Source organism: Hylobates moloch, unplaced genomic scaffold, assembly GCF_009828535.3.
Source record: "Hylobates moloch isolate HMO894 unplaced genomic scaffold, HMol_V3 SCAFFOLD_9, whole genome shotgun sequence".
Classification (NCBI taxonomy): Eukaryota; Metazoa; Chordata; class Mammalia; order Primates; family Hylobatidae; genus Hylobates; species Hylobates moloch.
This window is the reverse complement of record NW_026652284.1, coordinates 32,445,525-32,456,383: the sequence shown is the minus strand read 5'-3', so window position 1 is coordinate 32,456,383 and position 10,859 is coordinate 32,445,525.

Below are 10,859 nucleotides of genomic sequence, written 5' to 3'. Positions count from 1 at the left end.
GTAACCCTACTTTAGTTTTCATTATACTTACCCCTTGAATGAATTAAGAAAAACTTGTTAAAATTACTCATGAACAGTTTGCTCTGATGCTATAAACAAAGTATTTGATAGATTAGTAGCTCTGACTCTCAGATGCAAAATTCATGAACTTGAATTCTTTTTTTCAACTTTTTTTTTCCTAAGTCTTTCACATGTTCCTGACCTTGATTTTAAATTTTAACTTAGCTCTACTGAATCTATGATATTTGGACTATGTGCTAATTGTCAAATTAAAGGTACTTTCTTCTCACATAATGTGCCTTTTGTACATTATGAAGTAAAAGGAGAAGACTATACATCCATTTTTAAATGCTCTAATTTCTTTCTAACATTCTTAAATTGATATGCCATAGTTGTACACTTTTGGTGGGCACATAACTGCTGTAATTTCTTACACACATACATATAACAACATGTCAATGGTTGTTATCCTCCAGTGATGGTGGTATAGTAGCAGACATTTGTGGTTTGGCTCCCATCCCCATTCTTTCTCCTTCAGGCTTTAGCCCCCAGTCTCACCAATGGTAGCAAAGTCTCCACTACTTGCAGCCCTTGTGGTCTGGGAGGTGGGTTCCACCCCAGGTTCCCCTAGTCTGTTGGCACACTGAGCTAGGGGAGGACTCAGGGCCAGGCCCTGAACCAACATATCTCATTACCAAAGCTTTGGTTTCAGCCATCAAGGCTGCAGAGCCTTTCCCATGGGATGTGGAGCTGGAGGTAAGGCAGTACTGGCATTGTCGCAGTACAGTCATGCTGCAGTCTCTGTCGGGGAGAAAATATTTCTTTCCTCACCCATTACTAGGTTCATGGATGAGGCACCTATAAAAAAGATTAACAAGAGAAAAGCATACAAATTTATTTAATATAAGCTTTATGAGAGCCTTTAGAAATTAAGACTCAAAGAGTTAAGAAAACCTGTGTATTTTTATGATTAGGTTGAATGAAGAGGTGCACAGTGGTGAGGGATGAGTGGACCAAGGAAATGTGATCTAATGATAATAAACTGAGGGGACTTAGCAAGGCCTGCTTACTCAGATTCTTCTCTGTGTCCCTGTGTCTTCAGAGATGAGGATGTGTCTTTCCTCCAGGTATAGGGAGGGCACCCCTAGAATGGGGGTCTTATGACCTGCTTCACAGGAGAAGAACCAGGGGAAGATGAGAGAAACCTTTCTGCTTCTGCTGTTTTCTCAAATGCCAACGTGCCATATTTTGGGTTAATGTGTCCTGAGCCCAGCCACCCTGAAGAGACAGTCTGACTGGGAATGGAACCAGCCTCATGGACAGCAGAGTCAGAGGAGGCAAGATAGAAATCTGGAGCTGGTGACACCATTTGACCTCAGATCAGGTGGCACCTGAAATTAGTTCAAACCCTGCTCTTTTCAGTTCTAGGAGCCAAGAGATTCCCTTTATGCTAAAGCAATTTGAATTGGGTTTTACGGCTGCCTGCAGTAGAAAGAGAGTCTTAAACATTTACAAATCATGGATGATTATGTCCTTAGTATTTTACTATATTTTTCATTTTTTTCTATGATGAATATAATGGCCACAAAAAGAATCCCATCCCCACCCCCAATAAATGTTGCAAAATTGTTTTCAGTTCTCCAAGATGGTACTGATGAATTATTTTCCTTATTTTGGGCATTGAGAAATTTTGTTTTTTTCTTTATGTTGCATCTGAATATTTACTTTTACTTTGCAGGTAAATAATATATTCTCTTAAAGAAACAATTTATTCCTAAATCTTGTTCAAGCTGTTTTGGTAGCGGACAATACTCAGGATGATCTTAGAATAATCCTCTTACTTTATTTTAAGCTAACTTAGATTTAAGAAAGACTCAATTTTCTTTGTCTAGGTCAATATTTATCATCCTATATAGATTTCCATCCTAGGTGAAGAGAACTTTGACACACATTTTTCTTCTGGGACAACTTTCTTTCAATTAGTTGGTATGCATTTTATTAATACAAGGCCATAAGTTTAATATGGCCCCCACAGAATAATTTTGATTAACAAATATTTGCTGAGAAACAGTCTGGGTTCTTAAACTTCTCAGTTTAAAAATTGCTGAATTCAGGGAAGTTGAAGTGTGAAGGTAGGGTGCAGGTGGGAGATAGGTATCACATTTAATTGAGAGAAGCCAGAAGGTTGGCATGGAAATCTGGAAAAAATAAGTTATAGATGTTCCAGGAGTTTGTTTCAGGCACTAAGTATACATGAATGAGAAACACCATCCCCACCCTCAGAGACTATGTGGCTATTTAGGGAGTGGTGACATTTTCTGTAACGCTAGATAGCTCACTCATGTTGAAACCTATGTGCCAGATAGGGCTCTCGGTGGAAAGCAGGAAAAACTGACTTTGATAAAGAAAAGTTAACCTTTGGAAGGATCTGGCATGACTTACTAAACAAAAGCTTTGCTGAAGAGCCAGGCCAGAAAGGGCAGGAAGCAGGGATGCTCTGGGCATCCAGTAGCAGCGACTCATCTATTATTTCAGTAAGTCAGCTCCACAGTTTTTCAAATCCTTTTGTCTCTCTACTAAAAATGTGAAGTCCTAGGAAATAAAAAGCCTTGGGCAGTGTCTTAGTCTGTTCCTGTAGCTATAACAAAATACCTTAGACTGGATAGTTCATAAATAATAGAAACTTCTTGCTCACAGTTCTAGAGGCTGGAAAGTCCAAGATCAAGGCACCAGCACATTTAGTGTCTGGTGAGGGGTGCTCTCTGCTTCATACATGGTGCCTCTTACTGCACTCTTGCATGGCAGAAGGGGCACAGCTCTTTTATGAAGTCACTAATTCTATATATGAGGACTGTACCCTCATGACTTGATCAGCTTCTAAAGGCCCCACCTCTTAATACTATCACATTGGTGATTAAGTTTCAACATATAAATTTGGGGGCAGGGACACAAATATTCAGAATATAACAGGCTGAGAAGGGCAAAGCATCTTGTCTTGATAGATTCATCAACTCTGCTTCACCAGAAGAATAGAGGAGTTGATGTTAGGCAACCCAACATGATAATGTGTACTCTAGTCAGTTAGGATTTAGCAGTGGGTATAAAACTTGGTCATTAAAACACCCCCACCCATCACATAGATAATTCACTTATGTATTTTCAAATATGACTTACCAAACTTCAGAATGTCACAGAAATAACTTTCTATCATTATAAAAAATAAAATTCACAAAAACATTTGTGGTATAATATATTAAAGAAATCATCTGTTCATGTCTGTCAGATACTTGGTCAAATACAAATTGTATGGCTCCATTAATGAATGAAATAAATACAAAAATTATAAGTGGGACTTAATTAGCATTCTGTGAAGTGCCTATGATAATTAGACTAGGAAAATGATAGTGGCATTTGGAAGCCATTTTCAATTTCAAGAAATGGATTGAATCATGTTTGAATGGAGGAGGTGAAAAAGTGGCTCTAAAAGATCTGCTCAGCAGAGAATGTAGGAGGTAAATTTTATTTTTAATGCTATTCAAACAGAGAAGAAACAGATTAACATTTAAATGAATAACATTAAACAATAAAATATAATTTTTATACTCAAAATTCTTATAATTTTGTCAAAATATATCTTAATATTCTCCTAGTGGTATATTTATTCTTTTGAAATGATATCATGCAGAACTTTGTAAATAAAAAGTTATTTCAGGGAGTTTATTTATTTATTTATTTATTTTTAGAGAGGGTCTCTCTCTCTCTGTCACCCAGGCTGCAGTGTAGTGGTGCAATCATGACTCACTGCAGCCTTGACCACTTGGGCTCAAGTGATCTTCCTGCCTCAGCCTCCCAAGTAGCTGGGAATACAGGCACACGCTGCCTTGCCTGACTTTTCTCTTTTGATAGAGACAGGGTTTCACCATGTTGCCCAGGCTGATCTTGAACTCCTGAGCTCAAGTAGTCTACCTTCCTCAGTCTCCCGAAGTGTTGGGATTAGAGGCATCGGTTTTCTCTTCCCTTTTAAAAGGCATGCAATAGTAATGCTCACCTTTAACTAATTTTCAGCTCATATAAGTTTTTTTTCTCAGGTTCTGTTTGTTGTGGCCTGATGCTAACAATGTTTTCTAAAAGGTCTAAACGAAATACTTTCTTCTGACATAATCTGTGCACTGCAGAAAGTCTTTTCTTTTGTGTTTTGGTAACTGGCCTAAAAGGTTTTACATTTTATCAAAAATAGTTCCTATGCCATTATTATTAAGCTTGGATTGCTTAGAAAAAACAGAGATTAAAAAAGATTTTATTTTGCCTGTAATCCCAGCTACTTGGGAGGCTGAGGTAGGAGAATCACTTGAACCTGGGAGGCGGAGATTGCAGTGAGCCCAGATCCCACCATTGCACTCCAGCCTGGACAGAAAGAGTGAAACTCCATCTCAAAAAAACACAAAACAACAACAACAAAAACAAATTTTTTAAAAATGAAGGTTATTACATCCATGTATCTTCCTGTAAAGTCCTTGTGACATTGAGTTACAGGGCTTTGACTCCTATGTCTAAAAAGGACACCAAGTCCTGCTAAATCTTAAAACACTGACAGTAATTAAAGCCTCATCTTCAGGCCTGGTAGAAGTTGCCAATCAAAATAAACTGCATTCCTGAGACACACGGCCAGAAATTAAAGCTTTTCAACTCCTCAGGCCCAGGGACTGTCGTGCATGTGAGATTGTAAGGACAGATTTTTAAAGATAAAATAAGTTCAATTTCTTTATAAATTAACCATTAATGTCAAAGGCACCCTGATGCAAGACAAGCATATGGGCCCCTGTGTTAGATTAACAAGGTGTCTCGAAGCATTTACTGACTCCTTAATAAAGGTTATGAAAGTTATATCTTATGATCAAGATTAAAATTTCATTAATTGTTTATACAATTTTGGAAAAACATTTAATTGGCTTTATACTTTTTAAAATTAGGGCTTATTGTTTGGAAAATTAAGTCTGTCTTCTCAAAGAATGAAGGTTTTCATGTTTTTTTTGAAATCTTTGAGTTATCACTTTGGTTAAGTGAATGGCTTATTTTACAATGACCTGTGATCCTATTTTGTGACATCAAGTATTATAAACCTTTGATATTTGACAAATGTTCCAAAATCAAGCTATAAATTATGTCTTTTCCTGATCTAATTAATCCTTTAAGATATTATTAATAGGTTCCCTACAGTCCAAAGATGACATATTTGGCTTATTTGGTATAAAAGTTATATAGGAAGCATTGTCAAACACGAAATGGTGTTTGGTTTTCTTTGGGCTGTATTTAGATACACATGTTATTTGGTATGTTTTCTAAAATTATGGTAAACTCCTATAATTCTGATATGACTTAGTCTACATTATCAGTAATAATTATAATTGTTATGTTAAATTATTGTGTGCCACAGAGGTAACAAATTTCCTTGTCAATTGTGTCTTTGACTATGGCCACCCTAAAACTTTTTGTCATCCACAGAAAATTGTTGTCTTGTTTTGGTCCTCTTTAGAAGATGATCTTCTATACAGCTATAAAACCCTAACAGGTGCTCTTGAATGCAGGTTTCTGATAACTTTGGAGATTGTGATGTCAGAATAGAGGAAAAAAGTTTCAGGATTCATGGAGAGCTGAAATGTTCATGCATATCAGAACAGGAATTAGCTGCATGGACTGAACTAATAGAAGACTGAAGTGACCTCTTTGACTTTTTGCTTAAAATGTTGCTGATCTTTTGTTTTGTTTTTCAGAGTCAAGGAAACTTTTTTTTTGAGCTATTGACAGCTTTTTAACAATTAAGTATGCTCCTATGAACAAAATTTGGAGCCTATTTGTTTCTCTCTACCTGATTTCTCCAGAATTTGGAAAGTATTTGTGAATATTCTTAATTTATGGCAATATAGTTATTTGCATAAGTGCAATAAGAATCTGTTTTCATTTGTAACATGACACAGTTGGAGAAACTCGTTATTTTACCAAGGCTTTGACTGGAATGGTGTGCTTTCCTTTAAGGAATCAAACCTGACTTACAGAGCCAATAAAAGCCTCTGTAGGAAAACTGTCCTCATACCTTGTCTACACAGTCTCTGTACAGGGTTCCTGACCTGTAGTAAGCAAAGAATATCACTTCCTGACAGGCGCAGGAACCCCAAGTAATCTTGAGGAGAAGAATTCACCAAACTCCTTGGTATTTGAAGGTAACAAATCCACGGCTGGTCTTGGCTTTAAAAAGGAGTCCTGTCTGAGATTCTTCTATGGAACAAAGTTCCAACAAGGCCAATTTATAAAGCCTATGTGAAAAATAATTATTCTTGCTGCACTTTATACAAATAATCTGGCCGAGTATAATAAAGCAAATTAGTCTATCATGATGTGTCATTAGTAAAAATGGGAAACTGGAGTTATGTTTCAAAAAAACTACAGTACACCTATTGTTAGATTCTAGTTTTGCCTAATGTTTTTCAGTTTTTATTATTTTCTATGGTTTGCACTGAATTCTAATTTTTCCTGGCTACAGGTTGTCAAAATAGTGTTTTCACTTTTTTTTCTTGTTCCTTTTCCTTTTTTTCCCCTGCAAACTGAATCTAGACAACTTAAACTTCAGAAGAAAATGACAGCAACCTATTTACATATATGAGCCACTTTCAAACCTGCCTACTGATGTATGGCTTTCAGAGTAATGTGGCCTATATTGATTTTCCAGGATTATTCTTTTGTTTGTTGTTGTTTTTCTCCCTTTCTTCCCCTGTTTTCTCTTCATAGGACACGAGACTTCTCAACTTGCTAAAAATTAGCTTTCCTAGTAACTCACGACCTACCCATCTAGGAATAAATCATCTTAGCCATAAGGGATCAGATGAAACCTGAGACCAGAGACTCATTTTCTTCTAAAATGCTTTCTCCAAAAGAATTTTTAAAAAGAAAAGGGGGGAAATGTGAAAGGAAAATCTAGGGGCCCCAAAATCACTAAGCTAAAGAGAAAAGTCAAGCTGGGAACTGCTTAGGGCAAACCTGCCTCCCATTCTACTCAAAGTCATCCCTTTGCTCACTGAGCTAACTGAATATCTGATTTCCTTTTTTGGAAATGCTAATCAAAAACTCAAAAGATGCAACTGTTTGTCTCTCACCTGTCACCTGGAAGCCCCCTCCCTACTTGAGTTGTCCTGCCTTTCCAAGAACCAATGTACATATTACATATATTGATTGATATCTCATATCTCCTTAAAATGTATAAAACCAAATTGTGCTTTGACCACCTTGGGCACATGTAATCAGGACCTCCTGAAAGGTGTGTGAAGGGTGTAGGTCCTCAACCTTGGCAGAATAAACTTTCTAAATTAACTGAGACCTGTCTCAGATATTTGGGGTTTACAAGATGTTTTAAAATTTAATGCAGTTAATTTTTTGTGTGTGGTTTAAAATTTTTATTACTTGTTTAAAAAGATCCTTTCCAATATCAGAGTCATGCAGACATTCTTTGACATTTTCTCCCAATTGCTTTAAATTTTTAGTTTTTTAGATGGCGGTGTCTTTGTCCTTACAACTTCCTCTGACATTTGCCACTGTATCTCTTCCTGGCTGACTCTTTCTTTCCCATCAGCTTTCTGTTCAAATGTTACTTCCTTATCTGGCCTCTCAATAAAAAGAAAATAGTCCCCATATAACCCCAGTTACTCTCTCAAATTATGCTCTTTTATTTTCTTCTCTACACAATTACTCTCTGCAATGATTCTGTTCATTTTTCTTGTTCATTTGTTTACTTTTTTAATGTTTCCTCTACACCAGGTGTAAGTGCTTAAGAACAGAGGTCTTTGTCTTGTTCACTATAGCATCCCCAGCATCTAGAATGGAACTGTTGCTAGCAGGGTTGTCAGGGAGCAGATGCTGAGGGAGTTTCTGTGCAGGTTGCTCAGTAGATCATGCCCTTTGGTTCAACACCAGTGGAAGGGAAGAGGCAGAAGCAAGATCAAGCCAAGTCAGGAGTGGAGCTGCAGTGCTAGCCCCAGTGCCTTAGCTCTTGACATAAAATAACACGGCAGCATCATCCTGCATGAGTGATCAGAACTTTCCCACCCACCTACATCAGACACTGAGGATGCCTGACCTGGGCAGGGTGGCTTTACAGCTGAGGCCACCGCTGCAGGGGCTGACAGCTGGAGGCAACAAGTCCTCTCCTGCAGGGGCATCTTGGCAACCCAGCTCTGTGTCTGTCACAGGTGTCTGGCACGTAATTAGCATGTAATAAATTTTTCTTAAATGAATGTTTTTCTGAGCAGAAGGTAAAATTTCTGAGGAAGAGCATTTAAAACATTTTAATGTGAGTACTCCAGGAACTGACTCTAGAAATTTTGGTTACAAGCCACATTCTTGGCATCCTTTTGCTCTTCTCGGCTTACCCCACAAAGGTCACTGTTTATATTTTTTGTTGTTATTTATTTTTTTCCAACTTGAGTGCTTCCTAGGAAAAATCTATGATTTTCTTGTTGTTGTGGCTGTTTTTAATTTCTGCTTTCAATATTTAGCCATTTCTCAATGCATGAGTATTTGTTGTCCTATAGTGCCTTTATAATTTCATTTTTTTTTTTTTTTTTTCTGTCACCCAGGCTGGAGTGCAGTGGCGCTATCTCGGCTCACTGCAAGCTCCGCCTCCTGGGTTCACACCATTCTCCTGCCTCAGCCTCCCAAGTAGCTGGGACTACAGGCACCTGCCACCATGCCTGGCTAATTTTTTGTATTTTTAGTAGAGACGGGGTTTCACTGTGTTAGCCAGGATGGTCTCGATCTCCTGACCTCGTGATCTGCCCGCCTCAGCCTCCCAAAGTGCTGGGATTACAGACGTGAGCCACTGCACCTGGCCCTATAATTTCATTTTGGCTTTAACTCTTTCACTTATGATAAATTAATCTTGTACAGTATGAAGAAGAACCTATACTTTTTTCTTAAATTGTCTTAAATGAGTAATCATTTTGATGCATGCTTTTTTTTTTTTTTTTTGACAAAGTCTTGCTCTGTCTCCCAGGCTGGGTGCAGTGGCATGATCTTGGCTTACTGCAAACTCAGCCACCCGGGTTCAAACAGTCCTCATGCCTCAAACTCCTGAGTAGCTGGGATTACAGATGTGCACTACTGTGCCTGGCTAATTTTTGTATTTTCAGTAGAGATGGGATTTTGCCATGTTGGCAAGGCTGGTCTTGATCTCCTGGCCTCAAGCAGTCCACCCACCTTGGCCTCCCAAAGTGGTGGGATTACAGATGTGAGCCACTGCACCCAGCCTATGATGCGCACTCTTAATTTTTTTTGCACATTTGATGAGCTCCAGAAAGAACTGAAGAAAAAAAAGTCTGGGAAATAACTTATTTGGGTTACCTAAGGATGACAGTTTACAGAGATGATTGCATCTATTATTCTGCTGTTAAAATATTAAGAAAGTTGTGTGGCAGCTTCTCTGACTTGTATTTTTCTATATAAAGTAGAAATGGTTAACTCTGTATTGTTGCCCTTTCCTACTAATTAATTATTTCAGTATCTAACTCATGCTCAGTGCAAATATTCAAGGAAATCCAAATGTTTTAAAGCCTAGTTGGCTTGCATGAGTTAGAACTAACTTTCTGTTATTTATTTAGTTCTCCATTTTGGTTTGTAGTGTGAAGTCCCAAGAATGAACACCTTGATATAAGCTTTCCTGTCTTGAGTTTGGTTTGATTAGAAATGTCACTGAAAATTGAACTGTGTGGGAGTACAGAAAAATATCTCTCACAGGGCAAAAACAGCAATAACCAAAGAACATAAAAATAAGACTATAGAACATCATCTAAGCTTTTGAACATCCCTCTAGGTATAGTTTGGGTTTGGCACAACAGGATATTTTGATTTTGAGTTGAATTTTGAGTTGGTTTCTTATTCTGATGTCTTAAGAGGGGATTATCATTTCAATGAACTTCCATTGTAGCTTTGTGTGCTAGTGAGAGTTTTCTATCATATTACAGAAAAAAGAAAATGAAATTCAATTCTGGATCCAGCAGGAGGAAAAATATTGGTATTGATTTTTACTTTTCCAATGAATGTGAAGACTGTTTAGACATCTGCAAATAGGGTGGATAAAGACTTCGATGATGGGAAGGGAGATAAATATTTACCTTTTAAATATATTTATATACATACTATATATTTTAGTTTTTAAAATCTATTTTTATGGGAATTTTATACTGTATAAAGGTTTACTTTGTTACAAGTTTGGAATTTCTGGGGAAAAAAACCTAAAGTATAAAATACTCATTTTTTTTAAACAAAGAAACAGAAGATTCTAAAATGTAACTTTGGAGTCATCCTGAAGTGGCAACCAGAGAAGAATTAAGGGCACTGTGGTGGAACACCATCCCTTTCTTTGATGTGCAAAAAAGGCCAGGCCTTAACATAGATCCATGGGTGAACATCCAAAACCCTGCAAGATTCCTGCTCAGTGCCATGTTTTTGGGAAAAAAATCGATAGAATGTGAACATGGAATAGGTAGTATCTGGGAAGAGAAAGAGTACAAGACAGAATCTGATGATTTCATAGGGTGCATGCTTCTGCAGAAAACGATGGGACGTGTGAGAGCCATCAAGAAGTTGCGGGATAAGCTAATAAAGGAAGGGAAGTACACCCTTCCACCTCACTGCTTGAGTAAGGGGGATCCTAGGCCCTGAGCAGAGCCACTGCTGATGTCTGCAGGCTAAATTTCATGTTCTCTATTCTCCACTGGAAAGATTGTTTAATGAAAACTTATTTGTCAAAGTGTATAAAAGTAACGGTTTGCTTCATTCTAAAATAAATAAATCAATAAATACAGAAATGAAAT